Source organism: Ascaphus truei, chromosome 6, assembly GCF_040206685.1.
Source record: "Ascaphus truei isolate aAscTru1 chromosome 6, aAscTru1.hap1, whole genome shotgun sequence".
In the NCBI taxonomy this organism is placed as follows: domain Eukaryota; kingdom Metazoa; phylum Chordata; class Amphibia; order Anura; family Ascaphidae; genus Ascaphus; species Ascaphus truei.
This window is the reverse complement of record NC_134488.1, coordinates 126997208-127019616: the sequence shown is the minus strand read 5'-3', so window position 1 is coordinate 127019616 and position 22409 is coordinate 126997208. Positions and strand designations below refer to the sequence as shown.

The following is a 22409-nucleotide window of genomic DNA, read 5'->3' as shown; positions in this document are numbered from 1 at the left end:
ATGGATTATACTCTATGTCCTTGAACTTGGATCTTTTATGGTATTATCAGTATACTAATGAGCTATCTATGGTGATGCACCATTATACCACTTACCTATCGGCAACCCTGCATGGAAGGTACCAACAATTATTTATATAGTAACAACCAGTCATGTTTACACTTTTGATGTTTTGTTTTTAAAGGCAGCAAACCTCACTGCTGGACATGGGTTTGTTTTTTTTTGCTTGTCTGAAGAGTGGGATCCCTCAGAGCAGCTCCGTTGTCCTCTAATCTCCTGGGATCCAGAGCCAGTGTCTCTGCCAGTCGCCATAATAGCTGCACAAAATGGCTACGGAGTCTGCGTTCCATCCAAGGGCCAATAGAAACCTGTGACTTCATCAGGGGTTCCATCATGGCTTCCAACTGGTGAACCCCCCCCCCCGGCCATGTTTGTAGTTCTTGCAGCCATGTTTGTAGTGCTGGCAGGCATATTTGTAATGCTGGCAGCCATGTCTGTAATGCTGGCAGCCATGTTTGTTGTGATGGCAGCCATGTTTGTAGTGACGGCAGCCATGTTTGCAGTGCTGGCAGCCATGTTTGCAGTGCTTTCAGCCATGTTTGTTGTGATGGCAGCCATGTTTGTTGTGATGGCAGCCATGTTTGTAGTGCTGGCAGCCATGTTTGTAGTTTTTGTTTGTGTCACAACAAGCATAAAAAAACTACAAAGATCTTGGGAATCGGATTGTCCTGGGTGTAGGTTTAGGTTTGTTTTAAAAAAAACAGGAGTGGGACTGCTGATTTTAACTTAGCGGAAGGAGGGATCACCAAGAGCATGAGTGGTCCACCCAGCCCAAAGTGTCAGGGACATTTGTCTTGATCCAGGTATTTTTGCTATAGAAAAAAGTGGCCTAGAATGAATGGCACTATTAGAGAGCCAGTGATGACCATCTCAGTAACATGATGAGAAGTTTCCGGTGATGAACTGAAATAGTCCAAAAGATTACCCGTTTCCCGTTAATTAACCCCATAGCTTCCTGAGAGGCCTGCAGCACATTACTCTGCTAGCGAAGGGGCTTTCATACACGGACTGGATTGATGCTTAACTCTTTGACTGCCAGCGGTGGCCAGCAGTGCACTGCTGTGCATTTAGGGGTTAAACAGAATTCCCCACATAACTTTGTGCTATGTATGGATCTCTGTGGTACATTATAACAGGGGGGGGTTCAACTCCTGTCCTCAAGACCCCCGAACACTGAGCCTCTGATTAAGCCACCTGTGCTGAAGCAGGGACTGATTGAGCCATATGTGCTGAAGCAGGGACTGCTTGAGCCACCTGTGCTGAAGCAGGGATATCCTGAAAACCTGACCTGCATTATATCCCAAACACTGCCTAGGGAAACCTCTGCTGGATAACGTGAGCTGTGTTTCAAACTGTAAGCATTCCAAGGCCGCATAGTTACCTGTGCTAGATTTGTGATTACATGAGACAAGACAAGAGGGACTAGGGGGACAGGGAGATATACAACTCTGTATTTACACCATGTGAAGATGCTGATGTCATTATATAATGTTCTTTAATGTAATATTTGTCATTATTTCCTATGTGACAGACACTCAGAGCGTGATATTGTTCCCACAGTTGGCAAAAGTCATCACATTATAACACAGCATATTATAGAGTTTTCATAGCAGTGCGGTTGCAATATAATATATATATAAATCACAACATCACAGCAGAGAGAATAATGCTACGTTTGTATGTTTGGGTCATTCAAAACTTGCTACTAAGTCATTTCATTGGTAACTTCTTAAAATAATATATGCCTAAAAATGTTCTGCTTTTTAAGGAACTATATGTATGCAGAAGAATGCGAATCGCAAAGCCTTCTTTTCCGAACGCTTAATGAGACATAGTTGCAGGTAACTAACGGAAGTTATTGTGGACATTGTTAACGGTGTGGTAACTGCGTTACCTCATGTTAAACAAAGACAAACTGTGGGCGCCTCCAAAAGTTAAAAACCTGCTCAACCCACCTAGTAACTATTAGGGAAAGGATGCCGGGAAAATATTATCTGCAGTCCTTCAAAACAGCTAAGGGCCAGATTCGCAGCGGTCTGTTAACGCAGTGGTATTAATGGGCCATTATCAAAATCGTTAACGGCCGTTAACAGCCCCTACTTCAGCACAGCTGGCTCAATCAGTGGCTCAGTCTTTGACTGAGCATACAGATTCAGCCACCTGTGCTGAAGCAGGGATATCCTGAAAACCTGACCCGTTGGGGGGAGGGGGGCTTGGGGACTGTTGTTGAGCGCCCCCTGCCCTAATACATGGTAAAAGTGGAGACTGGCAAAATAGAAGGTACGGTTGAGTTTCCCTACTTTCTATTAATTGTTAAATATTAAAGTTGTGTGTTCAGTTTATATGGGAGTTCCCACAATGCAGATTTCAAAACATGCAGAATATCGGTGTTTAAGGATGAAGGTGTTGAGACATGAAAATGTATGTCTGTATAACTCTGTTTGTACAGCCCAATCCATGTACTTAGCACTTCACAGCACTAACAGATGCAACAAAATAATTCAACTCACGCAATTTTTCCTACAGGATTTGGCAGAATGCATAGTTTTTTTGGTTACAAAATAAGAGGTGTATCAATCAACAACTAATCCTGGAAATGGATGTTCATATGGGATGGCAAACACGCTGCCCTGTGAGGTGGTGCTTTCAATATCCAAGTGGGATTTCTTTTCTGGGTGATTTAGGATGAGCAATTTTACAAATAAATGAATGTCCGTGACCTGTGCTGACCTTGAAACAGGATAGTGAAGACGCACCTCCTTACCTGAGACCGCGTCTGCTCGCTCGAGAGCCTCGTCAGAAACGGACACACCGACAGATCTAGGAGAGAATAAAATACGTTCAAATCTGAACAGACCATGTGCGTGAATTATTATTCCATCCTTATTCGGCGCAAAACATCTGCGCAGTGCTGTACAGTAGAGGCATATAAACCATGTGTGCAGTGCTGTACAGTAAAGGCATATAAACCATGTGTGCAGTGCTGTACAGTAGGCATACAAACCATGTGTGCAGTGCTGTACAGTAGAGGCATACAAACCATGTGTGCAGTGCTGTGCAGTAGGCATACAAATCATGTGTGCAGTGCTGTACAGTAGAGGCATACAAACCATGTGTGAAGTGCTGTACAGTAGAGACATACAAACCATGTGTGCAGTGCTGTACAGTAGAGGCATACAAACCATGTGTGCAGTGCTGTGCAGTAGGCATACAAACCATGTGTGCAGTGCTGTACAGTAGAGGCATACAAACCATGTGCGCAGTGCTGTACAGTACAGGCATACAAACCATGTGTGCAGTGCTGTACAGTAGAGGCATACAAACCATGTGCACAGTGCTGTACAGTACAGGCATACAAACCACGGACAATTTATTAATGAGAGCACAGTGTGTACTCACTAGGACGGGGTTCTCAACTCCAGTCCTCAAGGCCCCCCAACAGGTCAAGTTTTAAGGATATCTCTGCTTCAGCACAAGTGGCTCAATCAGTCCCAGCTTCAGCACTGGTGGCTCAATCCGTCCCAGCTTCAGCACTGGTGGCTCAATCCGTCCCAGCTTCAGCACAGGGGGCTCATTCAATCCCAGCTTCAGCACAGGTAGCTCAATCAGTCCCTGCTGATTGAGCCACCTGTGCTGAAGCTGGGATATCCTTAAGACCTGACCTGTTGAGGGGTATTGAGGACTGGAGTTGGGCACCACTGCTCTGGGAGAAGAGCAAACAATCTACTCCGAGAAGTGCCGTACACGCAGTGCTGTATCTCGCTGTAGACAGAGTGACAAGTCACATAGCTACTGTACCTAGGAGAGTCTTCTTCAGAGCTCAGCGGCCAGGATCATTTCCCCAAGAAAACCAACCCTTGGATCTTCTGTATAATATCCCGGCGTTCCTCTGACCAGGACGGGGACCCAATGCCGGACACGTTTCCCTGGTAGGAGTTCTGAAATGCCCTTTTTTACATTTTCAACAGGGAAGGAACCCACACAGAAATTCCTCTCCGTGCTGTGCAGAGCTCCCTCCTGTAGCTGGTAAGTAACCAGCTGCATGGAGATGGCAGAATGCACATTACTCAGTGTTCTGCTGGTGTGTGACTGCCTCTGTGTAGGTGTGATGGTGGGTGTACAATCTGTGCCGATCCTGGCAGCACGAGAGAGCATCAGCCATTTTCTATAGGATAGATGCATATCTCTGACCAGGGGCCTGGCTTGTTGCAAGTTACGTGGACTGTGCCAACATCCTTTTCGCTGCATTGTACAGATCCAATCCTGAAACAGGGCGACTTCTGTTATCAAACAAGAACAGTCATCTTTTTAATTTCCATTTATCAAAATACACCATTTTCTTTTACAAAATCCAGGATTTGGTTATGCAGTTTTCTGCTGTAAGGTTTAGTTTATACAGTGGATAATACTAGACACATGATACATAAAGCTTGGCCCCCTGCAGATGCACTTACCAGAACTCCCTCCTACTGTCTCTGTACGTTCTCCCTACCTACAAATTAGACTGTAAGCTCCTCGGGGCAGGGACTCCTCTTCCTTAATGTAACTTTTATGTCTGAAGCACTTATTCCCATGATCTGTTATTTATATTATCTGTTATTTATTTGATTACCACGTGTATTACTGCTGTGAAGCGCTATGTACATTAATGGCGCTATATAAATAAAGACATACAATACAATACAGTTTTTTGCTGTAAGGTTTAGTGTATACAGTTTTCTGCTGTAAGGTTTAGTTTGGTTTATACAGTTTTCTGCTGTAAGGTTTAGTTTGGTTTATACAGTTTTCTGCTGTAAGGTTTAGTTTATACAGTTTTCTGCTGTAAGGTTTAGTTTATACAGTTTTCTGCTGTAAGGTTTAGTTTGGTTTATACAGTTTTCTGCTGTAAGGTTTAGTTTATACAGTTTTCTGCTGTAAGGTTTAGTTTATACAGTTTTCTGCTGTAAGGTTTAGTTTATACAGTTTTCTGCTGTGAGGTTTAGTTTGGTTTATACAGTTTTCTGCTGTAAGGTTTAGTTTGGTTTATACAGTTTTCTGCTGTAAGGTTGAAGATATCATACGGAAAATATCCTATTTAGTTTTATTTTTTTTTAAAAACTCTTCTGATTAATAAACTCCTTAAATCATGGACCTCCTTACTCAGGCTTCTCACCCCTACCCTGCACCGCCCTTATCTCCTTAGATATACCTCCGGATACGTGATTATAGTTCCGAGGTATACATATGTATGCCGTGGACTGGATGCAGCCGATCGTACATTGATGGGAGCACCGGTAACTGTATCACTCTTTGTTATATTGTGGTGTGCAGCATTTTTTCCTTGTTATATGGTTCCAAGGTGCCAAAAAGAATCCGGTCGCTCGTCCGTCTCACATCGAACACAAAATCGCTGGAACTATTTACTGGAGTCTCTGAAGTCTGCCTCCTGTTTAAAGCTGCAGACCAAGCAATATCCTACATGTGTGTGTGTGTTTGTAATAAATACGTTCTGTACAATGAGAAAATACTTGTAGCATTATATATTTTTTTAAACAACTCTAAATGACATTTTTAATGTATTATAATGTAACAAGCATTTTCGGTTTCTTTAGCAACCATTTACAAAGTCACATCTCCTTCCTAAATAGGCTCTAGCACACCCCCTTTTGAGCCCTGGACTCTCTCTAGCAGTGCACCAATTGTATCTAGTGACTGCCTGGTTACATGATCTTCCCCAATGAACCTTACATCTTTGGACCTCTTCTGCTGCGCTGACATCCATTTAGTGAACCCCCCGAACCAAAATCTTTGCCGATCGATCAAAGGAGAACGGATCGAACAGCAACTTAGCTAATTACTTATCGTTGTGTGGAATGTATTGAGGCACATATTAAAGGGAACAGAAACTGCAGCTTGGGCTGCCTGCTGCTTTAAGTTCTTTCAAGACTTTGTCTCTTTCCTACGTTAAGCATGTTTGTAACTATAACTTGTAATGTTGCACATTTATTATTTTGTATCCAGGACATGCTCGAAAACGAGATGTAACTCTCAATGCATTTTTCCAGGTGAAGCATATTTATAAATACAAATAATATATTGTTTCTACATAGCGGGCAAAAGAAGCGTTAACATTTTTAACATTTTCATTCTCTTCCCCAGAAAGTTGTATTCTCCCTAAAGTATCACTTCTCTGCTTCTCGTGTCTATCAGTCAGTTTCTATTATCTTCCAGTCCCATTTCATTCTAATGCTGTTTGGCAATTATTTTTATTTCCCACTGTCTCCTTAAACTAATTATGTTGGCGTCAATAACCAATATAAAATAAATGGAAACAGGCCGGATGAACAATCTGCCTGTGTATTTATCACAAACGGGGTTAGATAAACATCTTATAAATACTCCACAGCGTATGGTCACTACAATGACGAATAAAGTGTGTGAAAGGATTTAAAAATATTTATTCTTGACTGATTTGTTTCAAAATGGTCAGTCACCTACATGTAACATACTGAGTATAGCACTGCTATTCGGGTCAGTCACCTACATGTAACATACTGAGTATAGCACTGCTATTCGGGTCAGTCACCTACATGTAACATACTGAGTATAGCACTGCTATTCGGGTCAGTCACCTACATGTAACATACTGAGTATAGCACTGCTATTCGGGTCAGTCACCTACATGTAACATACTGAGTATAGCACTGCTATTCGGGTCAGTCACCTACATGTAACATACTGAGTATAGCACTGCTATTCGGGTCAGTCACCTACATGTAACATACTGAGTATAGCACTGCTATTCGGGTCAGTCACCTACATGTAACATACTGAGTATAGCACTGCTATTCGGGTCAGTCACCTACATGTAACATACTGAGTATAGCACTGCTATTCGGGTCAGTCACCTACATGTAACATACTGAGTATAGCACTGCTATTCGGGTCAGTCACCTACATGTAACATACTGAGAATAGCACTGCTATTCGGGTCAGTCACCTACATGTAACATACTGAGTATAGCACTGCTATTCGGGTCAGTCACCTACATGTAACATACTGAGTATAGCACTGCTATTCCGGTCAGTCACCTACATGTAACATACTGAGTATAGCACTGCTATTCGGGTCAGTCACCTACATGTAACATACTGAGAATAGCACTGCTATTCGCGTCAGTCACCTACATGTAACATACTGAGAATAGCACTGCTATTCGGGTCAGTCACCTACATGTAACATACTGAGTATAGCACTGCTATTCGGGTCAGTCACCTACATGTAACATACTGAGAATAGCACTGCTATTCGGGTCAGTCACCTACATGTAACTTACTGAGTATAGCACTGCTATTCGGGTCAGTCACCTACATGTAACATACTGAGTATAGCACTGCTATTCGGGTCAGTCACCTACATGTAACATACTGAGTATAGCACTGCTATTCGGGTCAGTCACCTACATGTCACCTACTGAGTATAGCACTGCTATTCGGGTCAGTCACCTACATGTAACATACTGAGTATAGCACTGCTATTCGGGTCAGTGACCTACATGTCACCTACTGAGTATAGCACTGCTATTCGGGTCAGTGACCTACATGTCACCTACTGAGTATAGCACTGCTATTTGGGTCAGTCACCTACATGTCACATACTGAGTATAGCACTGCTATTCGGGTCAGTCACCTACATGTAACATACTGAGTATAGCACTGCTATTCGGGTCAGTCACCTACATGTAACATACTGAGAATAGCACTGCTATTCGGGTCAGTCACCTACATGTAACATACTGAGTATAGCACTGCTATTCGGGTCAGTCACCTACATGTAACATACTGAGAATAGCACTGCTATTCGGGTCAGTCACCTACATGTAACATACTGAGTATTGCACTGCTATTCGGGTCAGTCACCTACATGTAACATACTGAGAATAGCACTGCTATTCGGGTCAGTCACCTACATGTAACATACTGAGTATAGCACTGCTATTCGGGTCAGTCACCTACATGTAACATACTGAGAATAGCACTGCTATTCGGGTCAGTCACCTACATGTCACCTACTGAGTATAGCACTGCTATTCGGGTCAGTCACCTACATGTAACATACTGAGTATAGCACTGTTATTCCGGTCAGTCACCTACATGTAACATACTGAGTATAGCACTGCTATTCGGGTCAGTCACCTACATGTAACATACTGAGTATAGCACTACTATTCCGGTCAGTCACCTACATGTAACATACTGAGAATAGCACTGCTATTCGGGTCAGTCACCTACATGTCACCTACTGAGTATAGCACTGCTATTCGGGTCAGTCACCTACATGTAACATACTGAGTATAGCACTGTTATTCCGGTCAGTCACCTACATGTAACATACTGAGTATAGCACTGCTATTCGGGTCAGTCACCTACATGTAACATACTGAGTATAGCACTGCTATTCGGGTCAGTCACCTACATGTAACATACTGAGTATAGCACTGCTATTCGGGTCAGTCACCTACATGTAACATACTGAGTATAGCACTGCTATTTGGGTCAGTCACCTACATGTAACATACTGAGTATAGCACTGCTATTCGGGTCAGTCACCTACATGTCACATACTGAGTATAGCACTGCTATTCCGGTCAGTCACCTACATGTAGCATACTGAGTATAGCACTGCTATTCGGGTCAGTCACCTACATGTAACATACTGAGTATAGCACTGCTATTTGGGTCAGTCACCTACATGTAACATACTGAGTATAGCACTGCTATTCCGGTCAGTCACCTACATGTAACATACTGAGTATAGCACTGCTATTCGGGTCAGTCACCTACATGTCACATACTGAGTATAGCACTGCTATTCGGGTCAGTCACCTACATGTAACATACTGAGAATAGCACTGCTATTCGGGTCAGTCACCTACATGTAACATACTGAGTATAGCACTGCTATTTGGGTCAGTCACCTACATGTCACATACTGAGTATAGCACTGCTATTCGGGTCAGTCGCCTACATGTAACATACTGAGTATAGCACTGCTATTCGGGTCAGTCACCTACATGTAACATACTGAGTATAGCACTGCTATTCGGGTCAGTCACCTACATGTAACATACTGAGAATAGCACTGCTATTCGGGTCAGTCACCTACATGTAACATACTGAGTATAGCACTGCTATTCGGGTCAGTCACCTACATGTCACATACTGAGTATAGCACTGCTATTCCGGTCAGTCACCTACATGTAACATACTGAGTATAGCACTGCTATTCCGGTCAGTCACCTACATGTAACATACTGAGTATAGCACTGCTATTTGGGTCAGTCACCTACATGTAACATACTGAGTATAGCACTGCTGTTCCGGTCAGTCACCTACATGTCACATACTGAGTATAGCACTGCTATTCGGGTCAGTCACCTACATGTAACATACTGAGTATAGCACTGCTATTCCGGTCAGTCACCTACATGTCACATACTGAGTATAGCACTGCTATTCGCGTCAGTCACCTACATGTCACATACTGAGTATAGCACTGCTATTCGGGTCAGTCACCTACATGTAACATACTGAGTATAGCACTGCTATTTGGGTCAGTCACCTACATGTAACATACTGAGTATAGCACTGCTATTCCGGTCAGTCACCTACATGTCACATACTGAGTATAGCACTGCTATTCGGGTCAGTCACCTACATGTAACATACTGAGTATAGCACTGCTATTCGGGTCAGTCACCTACATGTCACATACTGAGTATAGCACTGCTATTCGGGTCAGTCACCTACATGTAACATACTGAGAATAGCACTGCTATTCGGGTCAGTCACCTACATGTAACATACTGAGTATAGCACTGCTATTTGGGTCAGTCACCTACATGTCACATACTGAGTATAGCACTGCTATTCGGGTCAGTCACCTACATGTCACATACTGAGTATAGCACTGCTATTCGGGTCAGTCACCTACATGTAACATACTGAGTATAGCACTGCTATTCGGGTCAGTCACCTACATGTAACATACTGAGTATAGCACTGCTATTCGGGTCAGTCACCTACATGTAACATACTGAGTATAGCGCTGCTATTCGGGTCAGTCACCTACATGTAACATACTGAGAATAGCACTGCTATTCGGGTCAGTCACCTACATGTAACATACTGAGTATAGCACTGCTATTCGGGTCAGTCACCTACATGTCACCTACTGAGTATAGCACTGCTATTCGGGTCAGTCACCTACATGTAACATACTGAGTATAGCACTGCTATTCGGGTCAGTGACCTACATGTCACCTACTGAGTATAGCACTGCTATTCGGGTCAGTCACCTACATGTAACATACTGAGTATAGCACTGCTATTCGGGTCAGTCACCTACATGTAACATACTGAGTATAGCACTGCTATTCGGGTCAGTCACCTACATGTAACATACTGAGAATAGCACTGCTATTCGGGTCAGTCACCTACATGTCACATACTGAGTATAGCACTGCTATTCGGGTCAGTCACCTACATGTAACATACTGAGTATAGCACTGCTATTCGGGTCAGTCACCTACATGTAACATACTGAGTATAGCACTGCTATTCGGGTCAGTCACCTACATGTCACCTACTGAGTATAGCACTGCTATTCGGGTCAGTCACCTACATGTAACATACTGAGAATAGCACTGCTATTCGGGTCAGTCACCTACATGTAACATACTGAGTATAGCACTGCTATTCGCGTCAGTCACCTACATGTAACATACTGAGTATAGCACTGCTATTCGGGTCAGTCACCTACATGTAACATACTGAGTATAGCACTGCTATTCGGGTCAGTCACCTACATGTAACATACTGAGTATAGCACTGCTATTCGGGTCAGTCGCCTACATGTAACATACTGAGTATAGCACTGCTATTCGGGTCAGTCGCCTACATGTAACATACTGAGTATAGCACTGCTATTCGGGTCAGTCACCTACATGTAACATACTGAGTATAGCACTGCTATTCGGGTCAGTCACCTACATGTAACATACTGAGTATAGCACTGCTATTCGGGTCAGTCACCTACATGTAACATACTGAGTATAGCACTGCTATTCGGGTCAGTCACCTACATGTAACATACTGAGTATAGCACTGCTATTCGGGTCAGTCACCTACATGTAACATACTGAGTATAGCACTGCTATTCGGGTCAGTCACCTACATGTCACCTACTGAGTATAGCACTGCTATTCGGGTCAGTCACCTACATGTAACATACTGAGTATAGCACTGCTATTCGGGTCAGTGACCTACATGTCACCTACTGAGTATAGCACTGCTATTCGGGTCAGTCACCTACATGTCACATACTGAGAATAGCACTGCTATTCGGGTCAGTGACCTACATGCCACCTACTGAGTATAGCACTGCTATTCGGGTCAGTCACCTACATGTAACATACTGAGTATAGCACTGCTATTCGGGTCAGTCACCTACATGTAACATACTGAGTATAGCACTGCTATTCGGGTCAGTCGCCTACATGTAACATACTGAGTATAGCACTGCTATTCGGGTCAGTCGCCTACATGTAACATACTGAGTATAGCACTGCTATTCGGGTCAGTCACCTACATGTAACATACTGAGTATAGCACTGCTATTCGGGTCAGTCACCTACATGTAACATACTGAGTACAGCACTGCTATTCGGGTCAGTCACCTACATGTAACATACTGAGTATAGCACTGCTATTCGGGTCAGTCACCTACATGTAACATACTGAGTATAGCACTGCTATTCGGGTCAGTCACCTACATGTAACATACTGAGTATAGCACTGCTATTCGGGTCAGTCACCTACATGTCACCTACTGAGTATAGCACTGCTATTCGGGTCAGTCACCTACATGTAACATACTGAGTATAGCACTGCTATTCGGGTCAGTGACCTACATGTCACCTACTGAGTATAGCACTGCTATTCGGGTCAGTCACCTACATGTCACATACTGAGAATAGCACTGCTATTCGGGTCAGTCACCTACATGCCACCTACTGAGTATAGCACTGCTATTCGGGTCAGTCACCTACATGTAACATACTGAGTATAGCACTGCTATTCGGGTCAGTGACCTACATGTCACCTACTGAGTATAGCACTGCTATTCGGGTCAGTCGCCTACATGTAACATACTGAGTATAGCACTGCTATTCGGGTCAGTCGCCTACATGTAACATACTGAGTATAGCACTGCTATTCGGGTCAGTCGCCTACATGTAACATACTGAGTATAGCACTACTATTCGGGTCAGTCACCTACATGTAACATACTGAGTATAGCACTGCTATTCTGGTCAGTCACCTACATGTCACATACTGAGTATAGCACTGCTATTCGGGTCAGTCACCTACATGTAACATACTGAGAATAGCACTGCTATTCGGGTCAGTCACCTACATGTAACATACTGAGTATAGCACTGCTATTTGGGTCAGTCACCTACATGTCACATACTGAGTATAGCACTGCTATTCGGGTCAGTCACCTACATGTCACATACTGAGTATAGCACTGCTATTCGGGTCAGTCACCTACATGTAACATACTGAGTATAGCACTGCTATTCGGGTCAGTCACCTACATGTAACATACTGAGTATAGCACTGCTATTCGGGTCAGTCACCTACATGTAACATACTGAGTATAGCGCTGCTATTCGGGTCAGTCACCTACATGTAACTTACTGAGAATAGCACTGCTATTCGGGTCAGTCACCTACATGTAACATACTGAGTATAGCACTGCTATTCGGGTCAGTCACCTACATGTCACCTACTGAGTATAGCACTGCTATTCGGGTCAGTCACCTACATGTAACATCTGAGTATAGCACTGCTATTCGGGTCAGTGACCTACATGTCACCTACTGAGTATAGCACTGCTATTCGGGTCAGTCACCTACATGTAACATACTGAGTATAGCACTGCTATTCGGGTCAGTCACCTACATGTAACATACTGAGTATAGCACTGCTATTCGGGTCAGTCACCTACATGTAACATACTGAGAATAGCACTGCTATTCGGGTCAGTCACCTACATGTCACATACTGAGTATAGCACTGCTATTCGGGTCAGTCACCTACATGTAACATACTGAGTATAGCACTGCTATTCGGGTCAGTCACCTACATGTAACATACTGAGTATAGCACTGCTATTCGGGTCAGTCACCTACATGTCACCTACTGAGTATAGCACTGCTATTCGGGTCAGTCACCTACATGTAACATACTGAGAATAGCACTGCTATTCGGGTCAGTCACCTACATGTAACATACTGAGTATAGCACTGCTATTCGCGTCAGTCACCTACATGTAACATACTGAGTATAGCACTGCTATTCGGGTCAGTCACCTACATGTAACATACTGAGTATAGCACTGCTATTCGGGTCAGTCACCTACATGTAACATACTGAGTATAGCACTGCTATTCGGGTCAGTCGCCTACATGTAACATACTGAGTATAGCACTGCTATTCGGGTCAGTCGCCTACATGTAACATACTGAGTATAGCACTGCTATTCGGGTCAGTCACCTACATGTAACATACTGAGTATAGCACTGCTATTCGGGTCAGTCACCTACATGTAACATACTGAGTATAGCACTGCTATTCGGGTCAGTCACCTACATGTAACATACTGAGTATAGCACTGCTATTCGGGTCAGTCACCTACATGTAACATACTGAGTATAGCACTGCTATTCGGGTCAGTCACCTACATGTAACATACTGAGTATAGCACTGCTATTCGGGTCAGTCACCTACATGTCACCTACTGAGTATAGCACTGCTATTCGGGTCAGTCACCTACATGTAACATACTGAGTATAGCACTGCTATTCGGGTCAGTGACCTACATGTCACCTACTGAGTATAGCACTGCTATTCGGGTCAGTCACCTACATGTCACATACTGAGAATAGCACTGCTATTCGGGTCAGTGACCTACATGCCACCTACTGAGTATAGCACTGCTATTCGGGTCAGTCACCTACATGTAACATACTGAGTATAGCACTGCTATTCGGGTCAGTCACCTACATGTAACATACTGAGTATAGCACTGCTATTCGGGTCAGTCGCCTACATGTAACATACTGAGTATAGCACTGCTATTCGGGTCAGTCGCCTACATCTAACATACTGAGTATAGCACTGCTATTCGGGTCAGTCACCTACATGTAACATACTGAGTATAGCACTGCTATTCGGGTCAGTCACCTACATGTAACATACTGAGTATAGCACTGCTATTCGGGTCAGTCACCTACATGTAACATACTGAGTAAAGCACTGCTATTCGGGTCAGTCACCTACATGTAACATACTGAGTATAGCACTGCTATTCGGGTCAGTCACCTACATGTCACCTACTGAGTATAGCACTGCTATTCGGGTCAGTCACCTACATGTAACATACTGAGTATAGCACTGCTATTCGGGTCAGTGACCTACATGTCACCTACTGAGTATAGCACTGCTATTCGGGTCAGTCACCTACATGTCACATACTGAGAATAGCACTGCTATTCGGGTCAGTGACCTACATGCCACCTACTGAGTATAGCACTGCTATTCGGGTCAGTCACCTACATGTAACATACTGAGTATAGCACTGCTATTCGGGTCAGTGACCTACATGTCACCTACTGAGTATAGCACTGCTATTCGGGTCAGTCGCCTACATGTAACATACTGAGTATAGCACTGCTATTCGGGTCAGTCGCCTACATGTAACATACTGAGTATAGCACTGCTATTCGGGTCAGTCACCTACATGTAACATACTGAGTATAGCACTGCTATTCGGGTCAGTCACCTACATGTAACATACTGAGTATAGCACTGCTATTCGGGTCAGTCACCTACATGTAACATACTGAGTATAGCACTGCTATTCGGGTCAGTCACCTACATGTAACATACTGAGTATAGCACTGCTATTCGGGTCAGTCACCTACATGTAACATACTGAGTATAGCACTGCTATTCGGGTCAGTCACCTACATGTCACCTACTGAGTATAGCACTGCTATTCGGGTCAGTCACCTACATGTAACATACTGAGTATAGCACTGCTATTCGGGTCAGTGACCTACATGTCACCTACTGAGTATAGCACTGCTATTCGGGTCAGTCACCTACATGTCACATACTGAGAATAGCACTGCTATTCGGGTCAGTGACCTACATGCCACCTACTGAGTATAGCACTGCTATTCGGGTCAGTCACCTACATGTAACATACTGAGTATAGCACTGCTATTCGGGTCAGTCACCTACATGTCACCTACTGAGTATAGCACTGCTATTCAGGTCAGTCACCTACATGTAACATACTGAGTATAGCACTGCTATTCGGGTCAGTCACCTACATGTAACATACTGAGTATAGCACTGCTATTCGGGTCAGTCACCTACATGTAACATACTGAGTATAGCACTGCTATTCGGGTCAGTCACCTACATGTAACATACTGAGAATAGCACTGCTATTCGGGTCAGTCACCTACATGTAACATACTGAGAATAGCACTGCTATTCGGGTCAGTCACCTACATGTCACATACTGAGTATAGCACTGCTATTCGGGTCAGTCACCTACATGTCACATACTGAGTATAGCACTGCTATTCGGGTCAGTCACCTACATGTAACATACTGAGTATAGCACTGCTATTCGGGTCAGTCACCTACATGTAACATACTGAGTATAGCACTGCTATTTGGGTCAGTCATCTACATGTAACATACTGAGTATAGCACTGCTATTCGGGTCAGTCACCTACATGTAACATACTGAGTATAGCACTGCTTTTCGGGTCAGTCACCTACATGTAACATACTGAGTATAGCACTGCTATTCGGGTCTGTCACCTACATGTAACATACTGAGTATAGCACTGCTATTCGCGTCAGTCACCTACATGTAACATACTGAGTATAGCACTGCTATTCGGGTTAGTCACCTACATGTAACATACTGAGTATAGCACTGCTATTCGGGTCAGTCACCTACAGGTAACATACTGAGTATAGCACTGCTATTCGGGTCAGTCACCTACATGTAACATACTGAGTATAGCACTGCTATTCGGGTCAGTCACCTACATGTAACATACTGAGTATAGCACTGCTATTCGCGTCAGTCACCTACATGTACATACTGAGTATAGCACTGCTATTCGGGTCAGTCACCTACATGTAACATACTGAGTATAGCACTGCTATTCGCGTCAGTCACCTACATGTACATACTGAGTATAGCACTGCTATTCGGGTCAGTCACCTACATGTACATACTGAGTATAGCACTGCTATTCGGGTCAGTCACCTACATGTACATACTGAGTATAGCCCTGCTATTCGGGTCAGTCACCTACATGTAACATACTGAGTATAGCACTGCTATTCGGGTCAGTCACCTACATGTAACATACTGAGTATAGCACTGCTATTCGGGTCAGTCACCTACATGTAACATACTGAGTATAGCACTGCTATTCGGGTCAGTCACCTACATGTAACATACTGAGTATAGCACTGCTATTCGGGTCAGTGACCTACATGTCACCTACTGAGTATAGCACTGCTATTCGGGTCAGTCACCTACATGTCACATACTGAGAATAGCACTGCTATTCGGGTCAGTGACCTACATGCCACCTACTGAGTATAGCACTGCTATTCGGGTCAGTCACCTACATGTAACATACTGAGTATAGCACTGCTATTCGGGTCAGTGACCTACATGTCACCTACTGAGTATAGCACTGCTATTCGGGTCAGTCGCCTACATGTAACATACTGAGTATAGCACTGCTATTCGGGTCAGTCACCTACATGTAACATACTGAGTATAGCACTGCTATTCGGGTCAGTGACCTACATGTCACCTACTGAGTATAGCACTGCTATTCGGGTCAGTCACCTACATGTACATACTGAGTATAGCCCTGCTATTCGGGTCAGTCACCTACATGTAACATACTGAGTATAGCACTGCTATTCGGGTCAGTCACCTACATGTAACATACTGAGTATAGCACTGCTATTCGGGTCAGTCACCTACATGTAACATACTGAGTATAGCACTGCTATTCGGGTCAGTCACCTACATGTAACATACTGAGTAAAGCACTGCTATTCGGGTCAGTCACCTACATGTAACATACTGAGTATAGCACTGCTATTCGGGTCAGTCACCTACATGTCACCTACTGAGTATAGCACTGCTATTCGGGTCAGTCACCTACATGTAACATACTGAGTATAGCACTGCTATTCGGGTCAGTGACCTACATGTCACCTACTGAGTATAGCACTGCTATTCGGGTCAGTCACCTACATGTCACATACTGAGAATAGCACTGCTATTCGGGTCAGTGACCTACATGCCACCTACTGAGTATAGCACTGCTATTCGGGTCAGTCACCTACATGTAACATACTGAGTATAGCACTGCTATTCGGGTCAGTGACCTACATGTCACCTACTGAGTATAGCACTGCTATTCGGGTCAGTCGCCTACATGTAACATACTGAGTATAGCACTGCTATTCGGGTCAGTCGCCTACATGTAACATACTGAGTATAGCACTGCTATTCGGGTCAGTCACCTACATGTAACATACTGAGTATAGCACTGCTATTCGGGTCAGTCACCTACATGTACATACTGAGTATAGCACTGCTATTCGGGTCAGTCACCTACATGTACATACTGAGTATAGCCCTGCTATTCGGGTCAGTCACCTACATGTAACATACTGAGTATAGCACTGCTATTCGGGTCAGTCACCTACATGTAACATACTGAGTATAGCACTGCTATTCGTTCCCCGGCATCCCCGCGGGAACAGCTGCTTTATTGGTGTAGTACAGGGGAGGCCAACTCCAGTCCTCAAGGGCCACAAACAGGTCAGGTTTTCAGGATATCCCTGCTTCAGCACAGGTGGCTCAATCAATCACTGCTTCAGCACAGGTGACTCAATCAATAGCTCAGAGACTGAGTCACTGGTTGAGCCACCTGTGCTGAAGCAGGGATTGCCTGAAAACCTGACCTGTTGGTGGCCCTTGTGGACCGGTGTTAGTCGCCCCTGCTGTTATTTTGGTATCTGCACGCCCACTGCACAGCGCTGCGGGATGTGTTAGCACCTTATAAATAAATGCCTGTAACAATTACTATTGTTATTTAATATTTTTAAAGGCGCAGTCCTACTTAATCAGTCCAACCATATTTTTGGCAAATATTACTTTTTACTTGGTTACTTATTCCATGCTGACTTCCTCCAGTAACGGGCCGTTTGGGAGAGATTTAGGTGTAAAATAATATTTTTTGGAGATTCTTAAAGCAGCGCACACACGCAGCGCTGCACATGGGGGCGCCAGGATGTCTGTGGAGTTTAAATGCCCGTGTCATGCTGGCCAATGGGAAGCCATGACATCATCTATTGCAGCTTTCTATTGGCTCGCGTGACCGGGATAGTTAAACTCCACAGAGATACCGGCGCCCCCTACGGAGGTACGTAGCTCTGGAAGCAGGGGGTCTCCGGAGCTGAAATTAACACCGTTCCGCTCCGGAGACCCCCTGCTTCAACCTTATCATTTTTTTAAATGCCTTTTTACAAAGATACACTGGACACCATATGATATTGCGGATTTTTGCAATATTTTTACATTGCAGTTTTCTTCGTTTTTTTTTAAATCTTTTTATTAGTTTTGAAATCATATGAAAGAATATAAATACAATAATTAAACATACATAGTAGAATGATGTATATGTATAAATATATATATATCATTTAAAACACTGAATACCATACTGTCAAATCATCCATATAATATAGATCTAGCATGAAGAAAACTAAACTTATTAATACCTACTATAACTGTACCCTCCTTTAACCCCCCCTATCCCCCCCCCCACACACACACACACACACACACCATAGCTCATATATTATCTAAGAATTGTGTAAGAATACAAAGCAGTTTTCTATAAGAGACAGTTGCCAAATTCTGTAAGTAGGCACAGGTAAAAGAAGTGCCAGGCACCGGATATAATCTGCAGAAGTGACTCTGCGGCCAGTCTGAGATACTAATAATAACTTAATGTAGCACGTTTCTCTCAATAAGACTCAGAGCCAGTTACAATGACAATAAAGCAGTTTACAGGCACAGTCTCTGCTCTGACAAATTTACAATTGATGTTTGGCACAAAGCCTTGCGCAAGGTCACAAGGGGCTGATAATTGGATGTGAACCTGCTTCAATGTCAGTGTTATTGTTCTCAGAGTCATTTCCCTCACTCAATGAGCCACTCACTCAATGAGCCACTCAATCAAAGAGCCTCTCACTCAATGAGCCACTCACTCAATGAGCCTCTCACTCAATGAGCCACTCACTCAATGAGCCACTCACTCAATAAGCCTTTCACTCAATGAGCCACTCACTCAATGAGCCACTCACTCAATGAGCCTCTCACTCAATGAGCCTCTCACTCAATGAGCCTCCTTCTCAATGAGCCCCTCACTCAATGAGCCTCTTACTCAATGAGCCTCTCACTCATTGAGCCACTCACTCAATGAGCCTCTCACTCATTGAGCCACTCACTCAATGAGCCAGGAGACGAGTTACCCACAGATAATTCTGCTGTTTGAGTCCTCCGGGTAAATCTGTTGCTCATCTAACGTAGTTTTTTTTAAATGGGATAACAGTAAGTTATGTGTATATGATTATTGGGAATATACAGTACATACACTGCAGAAGATTGTCATCATGTTGCATGTGTAGGGGTCAGCCTGGTTTCCACATACATACTGTACATGTTATTGTGCATTCAGAAAATGCCAGCTACCCTCACAGTCATAATTGCTATCTCCATGAGACAAAGGCTGATTGAGCATGTAAGCTCCACTCTACAAAGCTAAATATCATAGATGTATATATTTATCTAGTACGTTCAGTTTAGCAATTGTGTCAGGACGTTCTACTCAATGGATCTTTCCACTTGGGAGAATTCTTTACATGCCATGAAAACATTCCAAACACACTTCACACCTACACTTGTGGAAAGCAACTGTGTCACAGACAAACAGCACAATGGATTAGTGTTTTGTGTATGTGTGGTTATGCTGCTGCGTTTCAGTTTCCAGGCCGGGCTCCTATGCTTTAAAGAGAACCCGAATAAGGTCACGGAGGGCAGGAATGGCCGATTTACATAAAAGGTCACCCAATTTAAAGCTATCTGGGGAGGTTGTTAGAGTGACTTTGTTTTACGAGCGGACACAGGCCCTGATTGATAGATGTTAAAGTGGCAGTCCTATCCACACAGATTCTTTTCTAAATGATATTCAGAATATGTCACTTTGTATTAATATTATCAAGGAAATGAGCATTAAATATCATATTAAGATCACTGACACGCAGCTGGCAAAATACACAACAGACCACATAAGAGGCATCAAAGAAGGGAGAGAAAAGGGGAAAAGGGAGTGTGAAAAACCGAATAGACTAGAGAAAAGAAAGAAAAGGGGTCATTCTATATACACGCGGAAGCGTCCCTCATTTTATGCAGAAAACAGCCATTTGGCATATATAGAAAAATGCCCAAAATAGGCAGGCAAAGTGAAAGACAAGATAGATGAATTAAAGACAAAGAAAGAGAAGTTCAGCTGATGACGGCCATTGGTTCAGCTTAAACAATGCTATGGGCTATGGGCCAACATGAGTGGTATTTAAGCCATTCCCTCTGAAACAGGCTGCGCCAATTAAATCATTGAAAAGTGACATTATGTTAAAGTTAACAAGGTCAGTGCAAATATGAGAGAGATTGCTATTCAGACAGTGCAGTGCCCGGAGGGGACAATGGAAAGCAAATAAAAGGATTTGCCTGAGGGCGCACCGAGCTGTCAATGGCGCCCAACCCGCTTCTCCAACTTCCAATTCATTGTCTCTCCCGCAAGACTTCCCCTTCTGTTCCGATGAATATAAGCTTCTGCAGGACACTGTGCTGTGTGTGTCAGGTTGTTTAGCTTTGGTTGTGTGGTGAATGAGAAAATGTACGCGGTTTCATGTTTAGCAAATGTTGTGTTTGGTCTTCAATTAAACATTGAAATAATATTGGACCAGACACACAGGGGCATGTGTATCAACGCAAAACGGGTGCAATTCTGAGGCACAAACAGATGTCCAAGAATAAAAATCTGTTGATTTCAGTTAGATGTTTTAATACATCTGGTGCCATTTTGTACCCCAGAATTGCATCGTTCTTGCCTTGATACACGCAGACCATTGTATAGACTACTTCTGTGTTTGACTAGTACATACTGTACAACCATACAACCTTAGAACAGAAGTCATTTAAGGGAACTTTATCACATCTTGAATACAGAAATTGGTCAGCTCTATTGAAGTGCTGCTGGAGGTGACCTTACGTGCAGAATTAAGATAAATATATATAGTTGTACCCTGGGATATATAGTATATTCCCCAGATTCTAATTGCATCCTAAAAGGAGGGAGATACAGACCAGGCATGTGTTTGTGTAGATTTCTTCCCCGTGATCCTCGATGGTGTTTACATCTGCACCAAATGTTAGAAGCAAGATTGGCAACTTTAACTGTATAAAACAGGACTCTTCACCTGGCAGCCCATGGGTATAACCCAATCACACGAAGGGCGTTGGGCTGGATGCTTCCACCTTATTTCACTGAAGTTGCTCAGGCAGCTAAGTACAGTTTTTCACACTGAAATTATCGTGTAAGCTAAGGTGGAGTAAAAATACAGTACTGGTGTTATATGTTCTTGCAAAACCTTAACGCAAATTAATTTTGTGTTTAAATGTATACAACATGACATTATTATAGCCTGGCCTTCGGCAGCTATTGCTAATTCTGGGCCTTTCCTCTGTCAATCCTGTTAGAACAGGCAGTGGAAAGGTTAATTCCTTCAGTTGGCCTGTTTTGCATTTCAGCTCTGAGTATTGTAGCAATATTCAGGGGCGGGCCTAAGCAACCTGTGAACATGTTAATCCAAAGGGTGGATATGGGTTGGAACACCCCCTGATGTGTGTGAGCCAATCGGTATCCAGCTTTCAGTTGTAATGATTCAAAGTTAGAGACACTCCCTGAGGATATTCAAATTGAGACATGTTTCCTAAATTTAGATTGTCAGTTAGTGAGTGGAGTTAGTCTTGAGAGAGATCCAAGCCAAGAAGAGTTCTCTCCCTCCTGCCCCACCTGGGTAAGGACGGAGGGGAATCAAGCTGCCATGAG

At 43.5% G+C, this 22409-nt stretch overlaps 1 protein-coding gene across 5 annotated transcripts in view; it reads right to left on the bottom strand.

Annotated features, from left to right (window-relative positions):
• MAG (myelin associated glycoprotein) overlaps positions 1–22409 on the bottom strand; it is a 113992-nt gene that overhangs the window by 75631 nt on the left and 15952 nt on the right. For 2 of the 5 annotated variants that reach the window (XM_075606261.1, XM_075606265.1), the window contains exons 1-2: positions 3859–4084; positions 2825–2880 (exon numbers count right to left, since the gene is read on the bottom strand). The gene's annotated coding sequence lies outside the window, so the exon portion shown is untranslated. Of the gene's footprint in view, positions 1–2816; positions 2881–3858; positions 4085–22409 lie in introns of those variants that run through there. The other 3 variants (XM_075606264.1, XM_075606263.1, XM_075606262.1) reach the window with 3 other exon arrangements.